We start from the raw sequence: 13627 nt of genomic DNA, 5'->3' as shown, positions 1-13627 counted from the left end.
TACTTCCTTTTATCAGTTCTAACCCAACTGCTCAGCAATTTCATTGAATGTCCATGAGTTCTTTTATTGTGAAAAAGGGAGAAAAGTACTTTTTTCTCTACCTTCTCTATCCCATGCATAACCTTGTAAACCTCTATCATGCCACCCCACAGTCAATGTTAAAGCTAAAGAGCCCCAAGCGTTTTAACCTTTCTTCATAGGGAAAGTGTTCCAACCCTTTAATCATTCTAGTTGCCCTTTTCTGCACTTTTTCCAATGTTATAATATCTTTTTTGAGGTGCAGTGACCAGAATTGTACACAGTACTCCAAACGAGGCTACAACATCGATGTATACAGGGGCATTATGATACTGGCTGATTTGTTTTCAATTCCTTTCCTAATAATTCCCAGCATGGTGTTGGCCCTTTTTATTGCAATCACACACTGTCTTGAAATTTTCAGTGAGTTATCTACCACAACCCCAAGATCTCTCTCTTGGTCAGTCTCTGCCAGTTCACAACCCATCAACTTGTATTTGTAGCTGGAATTCTTGGCCCCAATGTACATTACTTTGCACTTGGCCACATAGAACCTCATCTGCCATGTTGACGCCCACTCACCCAGCCTCAACAGATCCCTTTGGAGTGCCTCACAATCCTCTCTGGTTTTCACCACCCTGAACAATTTAGTGTCATCTGCAAACTTAGCCACTTCACTGCTTACTTCCAACTCCAAATAATTAATGAACAAGTTAAAGAGCATGGGACCCAGTACTGAGCCCTGCAGCACCCCACTGCTTACCATCTTCCACTGCGAAAATTGTCCATTTATACTCACTCTCTGCTTCCTATTTATTAGCCAGTTTTTGATCCACAAGAGGAATTGTCCATTTATTCCATGACTCTCGAGCTTACTAAGGCACCTTTGATGAGGAACTTTATCAAAAGCTTTTTGGAAGTCAAAGTAAACAGCATCTATTGAGTCCCCTTTGTCCACATTTTTGTTCACCCCCTCAACGAACTCTAACAGGTAGTGAGACAAGATCTTCCTTTACAGAACCCATGCTGAGTCTTCCTCAATAACTTGTGTTCATCAGTGTGCCTACACATTCTCTGATAGTGGTTTCTACCACCTTTAATTCTATGCTTTGAGTTGGTGGGGAAACGAAGATGGAGAGAAAAGTAGCGATGCATGCACTTAAAAAAAAAAAGCCCTTAGCACTCTTTAATAGCACTGAAGTTTGACTCCAGAGCCATTTCTCTGCTTAGTTCTGTTTGTATTTGGAGGACTTATTCAGATAACCAGGGAAGGCATACCCCTCTGTGATCAGGGTTTGATTTGTGGCAAGAGAGGGCTTCTTCTGACTTAAAGCATGCATGTGCAATGTAGGTGACCTTTCAGAGACACTTTAATTCTCCCTGCTAAGCATAGAGTTTTCACAAATGATGAATTAGAGAGAGAGGGAGCTTCCAGATCAGAACGTCTGTTTTGTCACAACAACAGGCAGACATACGGCAGCTTTCCCTCAAAGGAAAACACAGCGTTGCAGTTGAATCATCAAGGGCAGGGCCAAGGCCAGGCCCCGATTGGTGCGGGAGGGACTGGGCAAGCCTGATCAACCAGGCTAATGGGTCCTCTTTTCCTAATTCGGTCTGCAATGCCACCCCAAGGGTCAGAATGCCGCCCAACCACCAGCGACGCCACCCAAGCACCGCCGACGCTCACTTGCGCTTTCAAGCAGGGCCTGCCCTCTTGATTGTGGCTCCCTTCGTTGCCAAGTAACCGTGAAGTTCGGCTTCCGTGTCTGTATGAGGCCTGCCTTGCTGCGGCACAGACGGCAGCGGCGCCGGGATGTTGCTGTCCTCTTGGGCAGAGACTGCCTTCGCGGGCCATGAATGCCTCCGCCAGCCCGACGGAGGGGCGAGGCGGTGGCTGCTTGGGTGCTACTGACCGTCCTTTGCTTTTCCCCAAGTGAGACCACCATGAGCAGGAGTCCGCAGCGGACCCGCTTAGAGCAACAGGGTGCGTGAGTGGACTGGGCGGGGCGGGGGAAAGAGAGAGATGGGGCTGGGTCAGCAGCAGCAGCATCCGAAAGCTAATGAGATCAGTAAAGGGGAAGGCTGGAGTGTGCCATTCTCTCTACCCGGTTTGCGCATAGGAGTACTCGCCTGCTGCAAGGTAGTACTTGCGAAGGCTTCCAGCACTCTGAAATGCCAAACATATGCTAAATATTCATGCAAGAAGGATGTTGGAGTTCAAGCCTGCCCCCTCAACCCCATAAAGGGCTGATACTCATCAGAAGCACTTGTAGTGTATTTTGCTTGAATAACTCACATGTGCTCCATTACAAATGAGTAGTGGGACCAGGATCTCTTGGAATTACAACTGATCTCCAGACTGCAGAGATCAGGTCCCCTGGAGGAAATGGCAAATGCGGGGATGGACGGTATGGCACCATACGCTGCTGAGGTCCCTCCCCTCCTCAAACTCTTATCTTCCCCAGCATCCACCTCCAATTCTTCTGGAATTTTTCAACCTAGAGTTGGCAACCCTACCAGATAAAGCTTTTGGGCATCTGTTTCTACTGTTAATAGGTACTATATAACCTTGGGAGGGGATGCTAAAAAAGAGAGAGAGAGAGTTGTGCATTTGTAAACCAAACAGTAAGGGTGGGTGTTTGCAGTAGGCCAGTTGTGGCATAATAGTGGCAACTCATTTAGTTATTTTCACAAGCAGTGCTAAGAGTTAATGATTATGTATAGTTGATGATTATGGGACCTAGAGGAGATGCTTGGTCCAAAACCCTTAAAGCAGGAAATGGGTATGATTTCATCCAAGATACAGATGGAGTGCTTTGCAATTACAAATAAGGAGCAGACATGTCAATTTGTGACATGGCTTGGTGGTGGAAAGTGCCATCAAGTCACAGCTGACATAGCAACCTTGTAGGATTTTCAAGACAAGAAATGTTCATGGGTGGTTTGTCATTGCTTTCCTCTGCATCATGGTATTCCTTGGAAGTTTCCTATCTAAATATTAGTCAGGGCCAACCCTGCTTAGCTTTTGAGAACTGAGAGGTTAACTTGGGCTATGCAGGTTGGGTAGCCATGGCTTAGGGAGCATTAATTTAAGAGTTAAAAGAATGAACATGGTGTTGAAGTTCTTTTGGGTGGGCAAACTGGTGGACTTTAATAGCAGAACTAAAGACAGTTTTAGAGTAAAAAAGTAAGATATAAACCAGAACTTGGGTAGTGGTGCAGGGTTTTGAATATTGACACGTTTTGTTAGAACTGTTGGTAGACATTAAAAGGTATAGAAAACAATGTTCTATAAGTAGTCTAGACTGGAGTCAGAAACTAACAATCCCGGGGCCAGATCTGTCTCCTGCTTGTGTGATACCATTCCCAATTTCCAATCCCAGGGACAAAAGATAGATCACAATCACCAGTAGGCAAGTGCTGGTTCTTATCTTTAAAGCCAGTTGAAGGACTGCTTCCACTCATATAATCCAGTTTGCCAGTTAAGATATGCCTTGCAAGCCCTGCTCTCAGTGCCTCTGCCTTTAAAGGTCACAGAGGTGGCAACCAGACAGGGCTTTTTCAGTAGAGGCACCTCCGTTCAGTAATGGCATCTCACTGCCCTTCCCATTGATGCTCTCCTGGTGCCTATGTTGCTTTCTTACAGATGCCAGGCCAAAACATTTCTCTCAGTTTTTCCAATGCTGGATTTTAATTAGTATCTTTTAATGTTTTATATTTATTATTTTTATTTTGTAAGATGCCTTGGGCAGGTTTCTGGAGAGGGAGCATAATTTTTCAATAAAATAATAGAGAGATAAAGAATTCTAGAATTATATGGTGGACAAGAAATAAGCCTTCTAATAGTCTTATCTATCTATATCTAGAGTCTTGTTTTCTGTGTCCTCATTAATTCACAGAGTTTTCAGAACAGTTTTAACTGGCTGTTAATTAAACAAGTGTTTATGGTCATAAAATAAATGGATGGTGGCAGCTCTATGAACATAACTCAGGGTTAATTTATTCTTGCTTGTTATATGATTACAGCAAGATTACAGCATACAGAAAGTATATGCTACAGATAGTTAAAAACAATATTTGGATTTCAGCTGTCATCACTTAGTGAGTCCAGACTTTATTAAGTATATACATTGGAGTAATCTACCTGAATTCTTGTTTATTAATGAAGCAGGCATTCTTTTCTCTTTCACAGGCAAATCATGTTGCTATCAAAATAGCTTGCTTTGGTGCTCCCAGCATTCTTGTGTTTTCCCATTTCTGAACACTAAGTTAATGTTAGAACAAAATAAGGGTCAAGTTGCATCTTTAAGACCAACTTAGTTTTATTCAGAACGTAAGCTTTTGTGTGCTCTGTAAGCACACTTCATCAGACGAGGAATCCGGTACAGTGAGCAAAGCCACATGTAGCTGGTAGTCAGTGACTATGTGTGGTTTTGCTCACTGAACCGGATTCCTCGTCTGATGAAGTGTGCTTAGAGAGCACACGAAAGCTTACGTTCTGAATAAAACTAAGTTGGTCTTAAAGGTGCAACTTGACTCCTATTTTGTTCTACTACTTCAGACCAACACAGCTAACTACTTGGATCTAAGTTAACGTTGATTGTTGATCTTCCAGCAGGAAGATTGTGAAAAGATACATTTTTTAGAAAATAAGTGGTAAATTCTTTGTGCTAAACTAAACCAGTGATGCTCAGATGTGAACAAGAGCTTATCTCCACAACTGACTTCTCTTTCCTGTTAGATGCCAGATTTGATGTTATCATCCTTTGGTTCTGGTATAACACATAAAACATGCTTTTGTGTCATACATATAAAATGCACAATTTATCCAATAAAGTGTTGCCTTCAAACCAATATTCATTCCAAAGTGATTTAACTAGTGCCATAGCATTTATGGGTCTACAGAATTAGAATTTCTCATTAAAATTGGTATGCTTAATATAACCACCATGTGGAAGCCTCTTTCAAGTTGTTTTCCATGGTGTCTCACAAAGGCATTTCAATGTTTAGACCAGATGGCATGAGGAGGGCAGGGAATTAGGGTAAGAACAGAATTTTTTACACATTAAACCAACAACAATTACTTCCAGAATTTAGCAAATTTGATTGGCCAGTAGGCAGATTAGGCATATGCATCAAGTTTCACTCTGCATTGAGGGATGGTGTTCATTCTCGAAAAAAACACATAGGCCCTGTGCAAAAATTCACTTGAGATGATCCCTCTTAATATATACACCTTGCACCATACTGTCTCTTTTATCTTTGTAAACAGGTGTCATATTTTTAAAAATCAGAAAACAGTTCCACAACATTTATTTATTTATTTTAGTATATTTCTATTCCGCCCATTCCCTATAGGGCTCAGGGTGGAGTACAACATATGATAAAATAAAATACAATAAAAACATTTTATAAACAGACAACTCAACAAAAAAACTTTACCATATAATCACATATTGCCCAGCCTGGCCGTCTCACATCATGATATCTCAAAGAGATGGCAGATATTATTTCATTTTATAGCACAGGTGACAGTGCCGATAGGGGAGGCCAACCAGATCCAGAATAGATGCCCGCGGTCTCAACTAAAAGCCTGGTGGAACAGCTCCATTTTGCAGGCCCTACGGAAGGCTAATAAGCCAGATAGGGCCCGGATCTCTGTAGGGAGCTGATTCCACCAGGTCGGGGCCAGGACTGAAAAAGCCCTGGCCCTAGTTGAGGCAAGGTATGCATCTCTTGGGCCGGGGACAGCTAACGGTTGTTGGGAAGCCATATGTAACAACCTCCTGGGCATATATGGAAGGAAACGGTCCCACGGGTATGTTAAATAAATGGCCACATTTTGTATCTGAACAGTTACTTCTTTGTTCATTTGATTGCAGAATCTCAGGCAAACAATGGTAAGCTCCCAGAAATTTCTTGCCTTCCAGAACTGTAAGTATTTTACTGCAGCCTAACCAGTATAAAATTAGCATAGCGACCTTGTAAAAGTATGTTTTAAAATAAAGTCAGGGCCAAAGTGATTTCAACAAGAACCCTACTTGTGCTGTCTTTTAGCCCAGCTGGTATTGGTCCATCCTACGTTAGTCTGCCCCCACCCAAAAAAATTTTCTGCACTTGACTAATTAAGATAATTACCTTACAGCGCAATCCTAAAAATGTTTGCTCAAAGGGAAATCCTACTGACCTTGATGGGCCTTGCTGCTTGGTAAATATGCAGAGGATTGGAGCCTTCTTGTTTTTGTAATTTGGACCACTGGATTCAGAGAATACAGATCTGTGCAACTCATAATGACTGTGTGCTACCATTGTAGTAATGTTAATAAATAAAGGCCGCTAAAATCTCTCCTGACTGCATGTAGTTATATAGTGCTGAAATTGTTTCTTGCCTTTTTGCCTTGCTAACCCACAAATACAGTTTGAGACAGTTGTTCTTTTCCTTTAACCATTATCTTTCTTCCCTGCTTTTAGCACTGTTGACATTTTATTGACATTATAAAGTTTCTCAATCACTTTGCTATTCTTGGACTTATTTCAGATTTTGGGGAGAGAATAGGGTTGCCAAGTCCAATTCAAGAAATATCTGGGGACTTTGGGGGTGGAGCCAGGAGACTTTGGGGGTGGAGCCAGGAGACATTAGGGGTGGAGCCAAGACCAAGGCTGTGACAAGCATAATTGAACTCCAAAGGGAGTTCGGGCCATCACATTTAAAGGAACGGCGCAATGCCTTCTTTCCATAGGAAATAATGAAGGATAGGGGCACCTTCTTTTGGGGCTCATAGAATTGGACCCCCTGACCCAATCGTTATGAAACTTGGGGGGTATTTTGGGGAGAGGCACTAGATGCTATACTGAAACTTTGGTGCCTCTACCCCAAAAAACAGCCCCCCCCAGAGCCCCAGATACCCGCGGATCAATTCTCCATGATTTTCTATGGGAATAAATCTCCATAGGGGATCATGAGTTCCCAGCAGACATTTACCTCCCCTCCTCCCGCTTTCTGATGACCCTGAAGTGGAGGAGGGCCTCCAAACAGGGGGATCCCCTACCCCCACCTGGGGATTGGCAACCCTACCTAAAATGCATCAGGCATCTTGAGACACTCTGATTCGTTCCATATTTCTTCTCCGTTTTATATATATCTTTTAAATCATGCTTTACTTCCAAGAACAGATGGCTCTCCCCTCCCTCTTCAGCCTCCCAAGAACTCTGGGAAGTTGGCAGAGCTGGCAGCTCTGGGTTGAGAACTACCTGGAGATTTAGGGTGTGGAACCTAGTAGGGTTGCCAGTCCCCAGGTGGGGCCTGGAGATCTCCTGCTTTCACAACTGACCTCCAGCTGGCAGAGATCAGCTCCCCAGGAGAAAACGGCTGCTCTGAAGGGTGGACTCGATGACATTGTACTATGCTGAGGCCCCTCTTCTTCCCAAACCCCGCTTTCTCCTGGCTCCACCCCCAAAGGCTCCAGGTATTTTCCAACACAGACCTGGCAACCCTACTTTTCACATTTCCCGGGGCCTCTCGCTCCCCCCTCCACGTGGTTAAGGTCGATGGACAGCCAGAGTGGCACAGCGGTTACGCACCAACCCCTCGCGCTTTTTTCTCACCCGCCGCCGGCCCACCTCTGAGTCCCCCAGTCCCTCCCCGCGCAGACACTCAGCCAGCCAGCCACCCGCTCCCGCTTTCTCTCTCCCTCGCTCGGCTCCTCTCATCCCGAAATGGTTTATTTAACATGCTGTACCAGAAGGAGAAGCCATATTCCCTCTCCCCAGATCTGAAGGGTCGCCGCCGCCGCCGCTAGCAGCCAGGCTGCCGTGCGCCCCAGCCCCTGGACTTGGGGGGTGGCGGGAGGAGAGCGCAGGCGGGTGCGTGGGGGGCACTGGCAGGCCCGTGCTGTGGGGGGCGCCCTGGGACAAGTCCCTGTTGCGTGCCGGCGCTGTCTGCATAAAGAGCTGAGGCGAGACAGCAGAAGCAGCAGGAGGAGCACAATCAATGTGTCTCTCTGCCCCCCCCCCACGGCCCACTTCTTCACTTGCTATCTGAGCTGGACACAGCTAGGTCGGGATGGCCGGCCTGTCTTACCTGCCTGCAGGAGACCCAGCAGAGGGAGCGGGGATGCGGCTTCTTCAGGCCCGGCAGCGTGGTTGCGGCGGCAGGAGGGAGCGGACATGCCCGTAGCACTGCAGACAAAAGAGCCGCCCGCGATTGCAGCTGCCCAGCCTCCCGCTTCCAGACTTTTGGATAGCAAGGGAGGAGGCTGCTAATCCAGGGGTCCCCCGCCAGGGCGGGAGGTTTGGGAAGCCTAGGAGAGAAGGAAATTCATACAGCTCCAGCAGTCTGCTTATGGGATACATTCAGGTTTAAACAGCAAAACTAGATGTTGTCCATACGAAACAGACATCCATTTTGCTTTTAAAAGGATTTTGTCTAAGATACAGTGCCTGAGGTTCAACAAGCATGACTGTGGCTTTCCTTCAACCTAGTTGCTGCAGTCCTCTGCTCCTCCCTTGCTATAAAGGCATGAGATATGGCATAAGGTCTGCTACTGGAAGGGGAAAATAGGCAGAATTCACTATCCACTTCTGCACAAGCATAATACTATTATACAAGGGCAGAATCTGTACCATGGAGAATTAAATCATGTATAACTATGGTTTTTTTCACAGCTTTGCTGGAAAACTCTCGGGTTCTTTGAAAACTTCATTAGAAGTTGGGAGACCGCATCCCCTGAAATAAAATGTACTGATTGTCTCTTAGAATGTACAGCCAGCAGCAAGGTGTCAAAGGATTCCTTGACATACACTCAAAATTTACAAGGAGCAACAATAAGGCCCGGCAAATTTGGCTAGTGCTTTTTATGAACTTGGTACCCCTCTGAAGCACTTCTTTGTAATGTTCAGAAGTTCTCTGGAAGACATGCCAGAGTTCCTCAGCAGACAGGTTCCCTGAACTTCAGACATTTTTTGGAGAGGATTGTTTATAGCTTATACCCTTTCAATATGTACAAACTATGATTGTCCAGAAATATAGGTGCTCTTGGGACATGAAAGACAGGAATGCAGTCTAGGTTCTTTCTTTATCCGTGTATGGACTGAAAATATCTGCAAGTGACAACACGCAAAAACCATTTACTGTTGGGGAATTATGTTTTATGTCTTTGAAAACAGCCAACTGATTGTTTCTCAACGTTCTGAAGAACAAAAATTGCCAACTCTGACATCTGACCACAGATATCTGGACAACAAAGTATTAAGAAAACCCTTTGGGAGTTTTTCCTTCAAGCATAGCTGGAAGAATGCAGTGAAAAAGACAAAAAAGATAAAACAAGGTAGATCTTGTATATATGTAATATTTAGTAAAATAGTGTGTATCTTTCTCCTCTCCTCCACTTTATCTTCCCAACAACCCTGCAAGAGGGGTAGACTGAGAATACCTGACTGACCTAGATCATCCAATGAGTTTCACAAAGTGCATATTTGAACCTAGATATTTCCTGTGAAATTCTGATACTACCTTACAATGTGGCTGCCCAGCACGAAGAACAGAATTCCTGTGTTATACGAATCATTGTAAATGTCAGCTGTATACTTTACTGTGTGTAAGTATGTGCGCTAAAGATGGTCTTTTATCATATTGCTGCACACAGCCAAGGAACTAGCCTCATTGGATGAGCTTTTCTGACCAGCTGAAAAGACCACACCTGTTACCTATTCTGGACATGTTTTGTTGGAAGTGTACCATTGACTTCCATGTGATACTTCTAAGTTAGTGTATTTTAGGTTATAGTTGGGGGTGGCCAAACCTGCTGAATGTAAGAACCACATAGAATAAACATCAGATATTTTGAGATATGAACAAATATTACACACACATTTTAATTAAAACTCTGGATAACTCTGAAACATAAAATAAATATGTATTTTACTTTACAACACAACCATGCTAGAAGGAGTATTTTTGAAAAACAAATGCTGGGAATGACAGTCCCTATAAGACCAGCATAGAGGTGAGGGAATTATTTTTGACACCAGTGGGAGAAGAAAACACACATGTACCAAATAAATCACTGATCACCATTTGAATCATTATACATCTCTCTTAGCTATGAAACTAAGGGGGAACCCTGTGCCACCCTCTTTAATTCCATTGCTCCTTCTAGTCTAATGGGGGAGGCACTTGATAAAAGGTGCAAAGTGTTATCACAGACAAACAAGAAACCCCACGACTGCTGCTTCTGCAGCTGTCCAGAACCTGGCAGGAGACTAGTTAACTCACTTACTTCTGAAGCCCAGTGCAGGAGGGGATGCAGGTCCACAAACCTTCAGGGGACAACAGCATTCAGCCAGCCACAACCCCCAGTTACCAGGCCTGCCCTGGCTGGCCAGGGGAAGGGAGGTAAGCCTCTTCTATCAGTGCCATAGCTTGCTCAGCTAGGCCACAGGGCCTGCCATTGATGACCCCAGGAGTGAGGGCAGCTGTCAACCTCCCCCCAGTACTGCCACATTGTCACACGCTGAGCCAAGGGATACTACTGGTACTTGCCCTCTTGTATTCCTTCCCTCACCACTCTCAATCTCATTACCTTTTTTGGCAGTGACTGCATTTGGGTCATTCTGTCCATCCAGTAGGGAATGGCAGGAATCCTGAATGCATGTCCTGCTGGACTTGGCATAGCCGGCGGCTTCCCTTCCTTACATGCTCACTTTTCTCCCTCAGCTCTTGCACCCTTTCCCTGTTCTAGGTCTCCGAGTGACCTCTGTGATGGAGGAGAAGAGCTTCTAAGCCTGCCTATTTCCCCTGCTTTCCCCACTTCACACACGGTGGAAATAGTTACCTGCCTGTGGGTCAGCGCTCAGAGACTGACTGAGATCCTCATGCTGTGCATGCTTACTTGAGAGTAAGCCTGCATTAAGTTCCTCCTCGACTTTCAGGAGCCATACAATATGCATGAAAGAGCTACAGATTGGCCACCCCTGTAATATAGTGTTGAATTTTATCACTAGAGAGTAGTGATCATCTGCTTTGAATAATTACTTAAAGCAGAATATACCTCCATCTAAATAACTTTACCTAAATTACCTTTTAAAGCAGAATATACCTCTGCATATGGCTTGAGAGAGACCAGTGAAAATACTGCAATGGCAAGTCTTACTCAGGGATCTGAGAGATACCTAGCAATATCAGACCTATCTCCTGTTGTACAGAAGACAAAAGGTGCTACTAATTCAGTCAGGTATATATATTTGTAGTCTGTGTTCTCCTGTGAATAGTTTGAACAATTTCTGTTATCAAAATGCACCACACAGAACATTTTGCAGAAGCAGAATTGCAACCCTAGCATTCCTAATTGGCATGCCCCTGAAGGCTCTATGTATACATGGCATACTTTTTTTTTTTTTTTTGCATACCTTCTTTGCATCTGAAGTCAAGTAGCTGGAAGGATGATACTTTTAGACTACAAGTAATGGTATAGATAGCCACTTACAGAATAAGTAATCACAATAAAATGGATATTATGACATATCCAGATCCAAAGCTGAGTCTGATTCACAGATGCACATTTGCTGTGTGTCTACTCGCTAATCAGATTGTCATTGCTGTCAATGGTGTCAACAATAATGACTTGTTTGGAGGCAAGGGGGAAGAGTTCTGAGCACTATCTGCCCCGCCTGGTGTTGTCAATGTCAACCTTGGCCTTAGTTAAACTTGATGCTGGTGATAAGCTCACTTGCCTGGGCTACCACTCTAGAGTACTAACTGAACCTTCTTCGCTGTGTTGCATGGGTACCAGCCTACCAGGCCAGTTCAGACAAGACACTTAAGAAATTACAAACTCATATTGCCAAGTTCTTTTGCCTTGACAGCGTCACATTTAAATCAGATGCAGTTGATCAGGGTTGAATGTGCGTATGAATTCAGCAAGGTATCTATATGTGTCGTAGTGTAGTTCCTTGTGTGGGTCTCTTGTTAATTTGTTGTGACCATAAGAATTATTTTTAGAACCCTTTAAGTCCAATATAGGCTCTGCAGCATGCAGGCAGCAAAAGAACAAAGCACCTTTGCTTGCCTTGGCAATCCGTTGTCTCAGCCTGAGCTTTGGAAATAATAATACTGAGCTACCTCATACAAAGCATTCTAGGATATTATATATGAAGCTTGATATAAATGTTGAATATTTGTATTAAGAGAACACTCTGTCTTCAACCCCAGACTGGCTTTGGTTTGTTTTCTTCAGTTCAAACTGATTCTTGCTGCTCATCAGTCACCGTCTTGCTTATTGTTTTTGCATGGAATAAAGCTGGAATGGAATGTGTTAGTTTGATTACTGGATCTGTGATCTAGTAAAGTTCAGTTACAGTATAATCCTAAACAGAATTACACCATGGGTTTAGAAGATGTAACTCTGCTTAGGATCACACTGCTAGTAAAAGTAAAATAAAAACAGTATGTTTGTATGCTTACTGATCTTTAAGTATCTCTTAATTCAGTTGGACTTACAATTGCAGTGCCAGTAATTTTTTGTTGTTATTTTCACTTGATATTTCTACAGGAATTCACAAAGGGGTTGGTCCCATAAACTGCTGTACATACAAAGTTATTTTAATCACCCTAGTGCAGCATATGCTAAGAAATGCTTGGTCTGTTTAGGGACCCTGTTTGGGTGGAAAGGCAGCATAGAAATGCTTCAATTAAATATTTGCCTAACTAGACCAGTACTGTCTGCCCTAAACATCAGCAGCTCTCCAAGGTCTGCCTTGCAATTCTTTACCAGTCCTGCTGTTGTTTGACTGGAAATACAATAAATGAATCTGTTTCATGTGTCCTACTATTCAACTATGGTTCATCCAGTGAAAATAATATTTATAGTAAGTGCTAGCATTTTACATTTTGCAGCAATATTGCACATATCAATGTGCCTCTGTCTCCTCTGTTGGGTGAGGTATTCCTTTGTATACTGCAGCTAATATTCAATATGAGTAATTATAATTCACAGAGCCTGATTATTAAAAAACACATATGAGATGAATTTCAGGAATGCTGGCAAGAAAAGAAATATTGATAATGCAATATGGATCATTACCATTTATTTTGCAGTCCTTCTTTGAAATACTGTTTCTTTGTTCAACTATTTTAGCTCTTGCGTTAATGTGGACTGCAGTTATTTGCCACCTTTATGTTTGCTGCCATCTACCTCATCAAAATACTTCGATGGCTTCAACAAAAGCAGGTAAATCTCCACTATATGTAGTAAGTTTAATTCAACTATACTAATTGTAGGCTGTAAAGCTGAGATTCTGAGTTGCTCCCTGTCATGATCCTGGGCCTGTAGGCTCCAGAGAAGTCTGCCTAGGAGTTACTAAAGAAAGCCTACATCTCCCAGGATCCCCTCTGATTGGGTGGCAAGGTTTTGGAGGGAAACTAGCCCAGAATGGGGTGGAATGGGAAAAGAGCTTAAAAAGGCCAAGCACAGACAGGGAGTGTTCTTTCCTGGAGGGGCTGCAGTCTGAGAGGTTCTTTCTGGAAGGCTATGCTGGAGGCAGGCTGTAGTCTAGAGAGCTTGCAGCTGGGAAGCGATCCGTAACCCAAGGGAGGCAGTGAGTTCTGGTATTA

Source organism: Heteronotia binoei, chromosome 7 (genome assembly GCF_032191835.1).
Source record: "Heteronotia binoei isolate CCM8104 ecotype False Entrance Well chromosome 7, APGP_CSIRO_Hbin_v1, whole genome shotgun sequence".
NCBI classification, from domain to species: domain Eukaryota; kingdom Metazoa; phylum Chordata; class Lepidosauria; order Squamata; family Gekkonidae; genus Heteronotia; species Heteronotia binoei.
The sequence above is the reverse complement of the archived record's forward strand: the minus strand, read 5'-3'. Positions refer to the sequence as shown.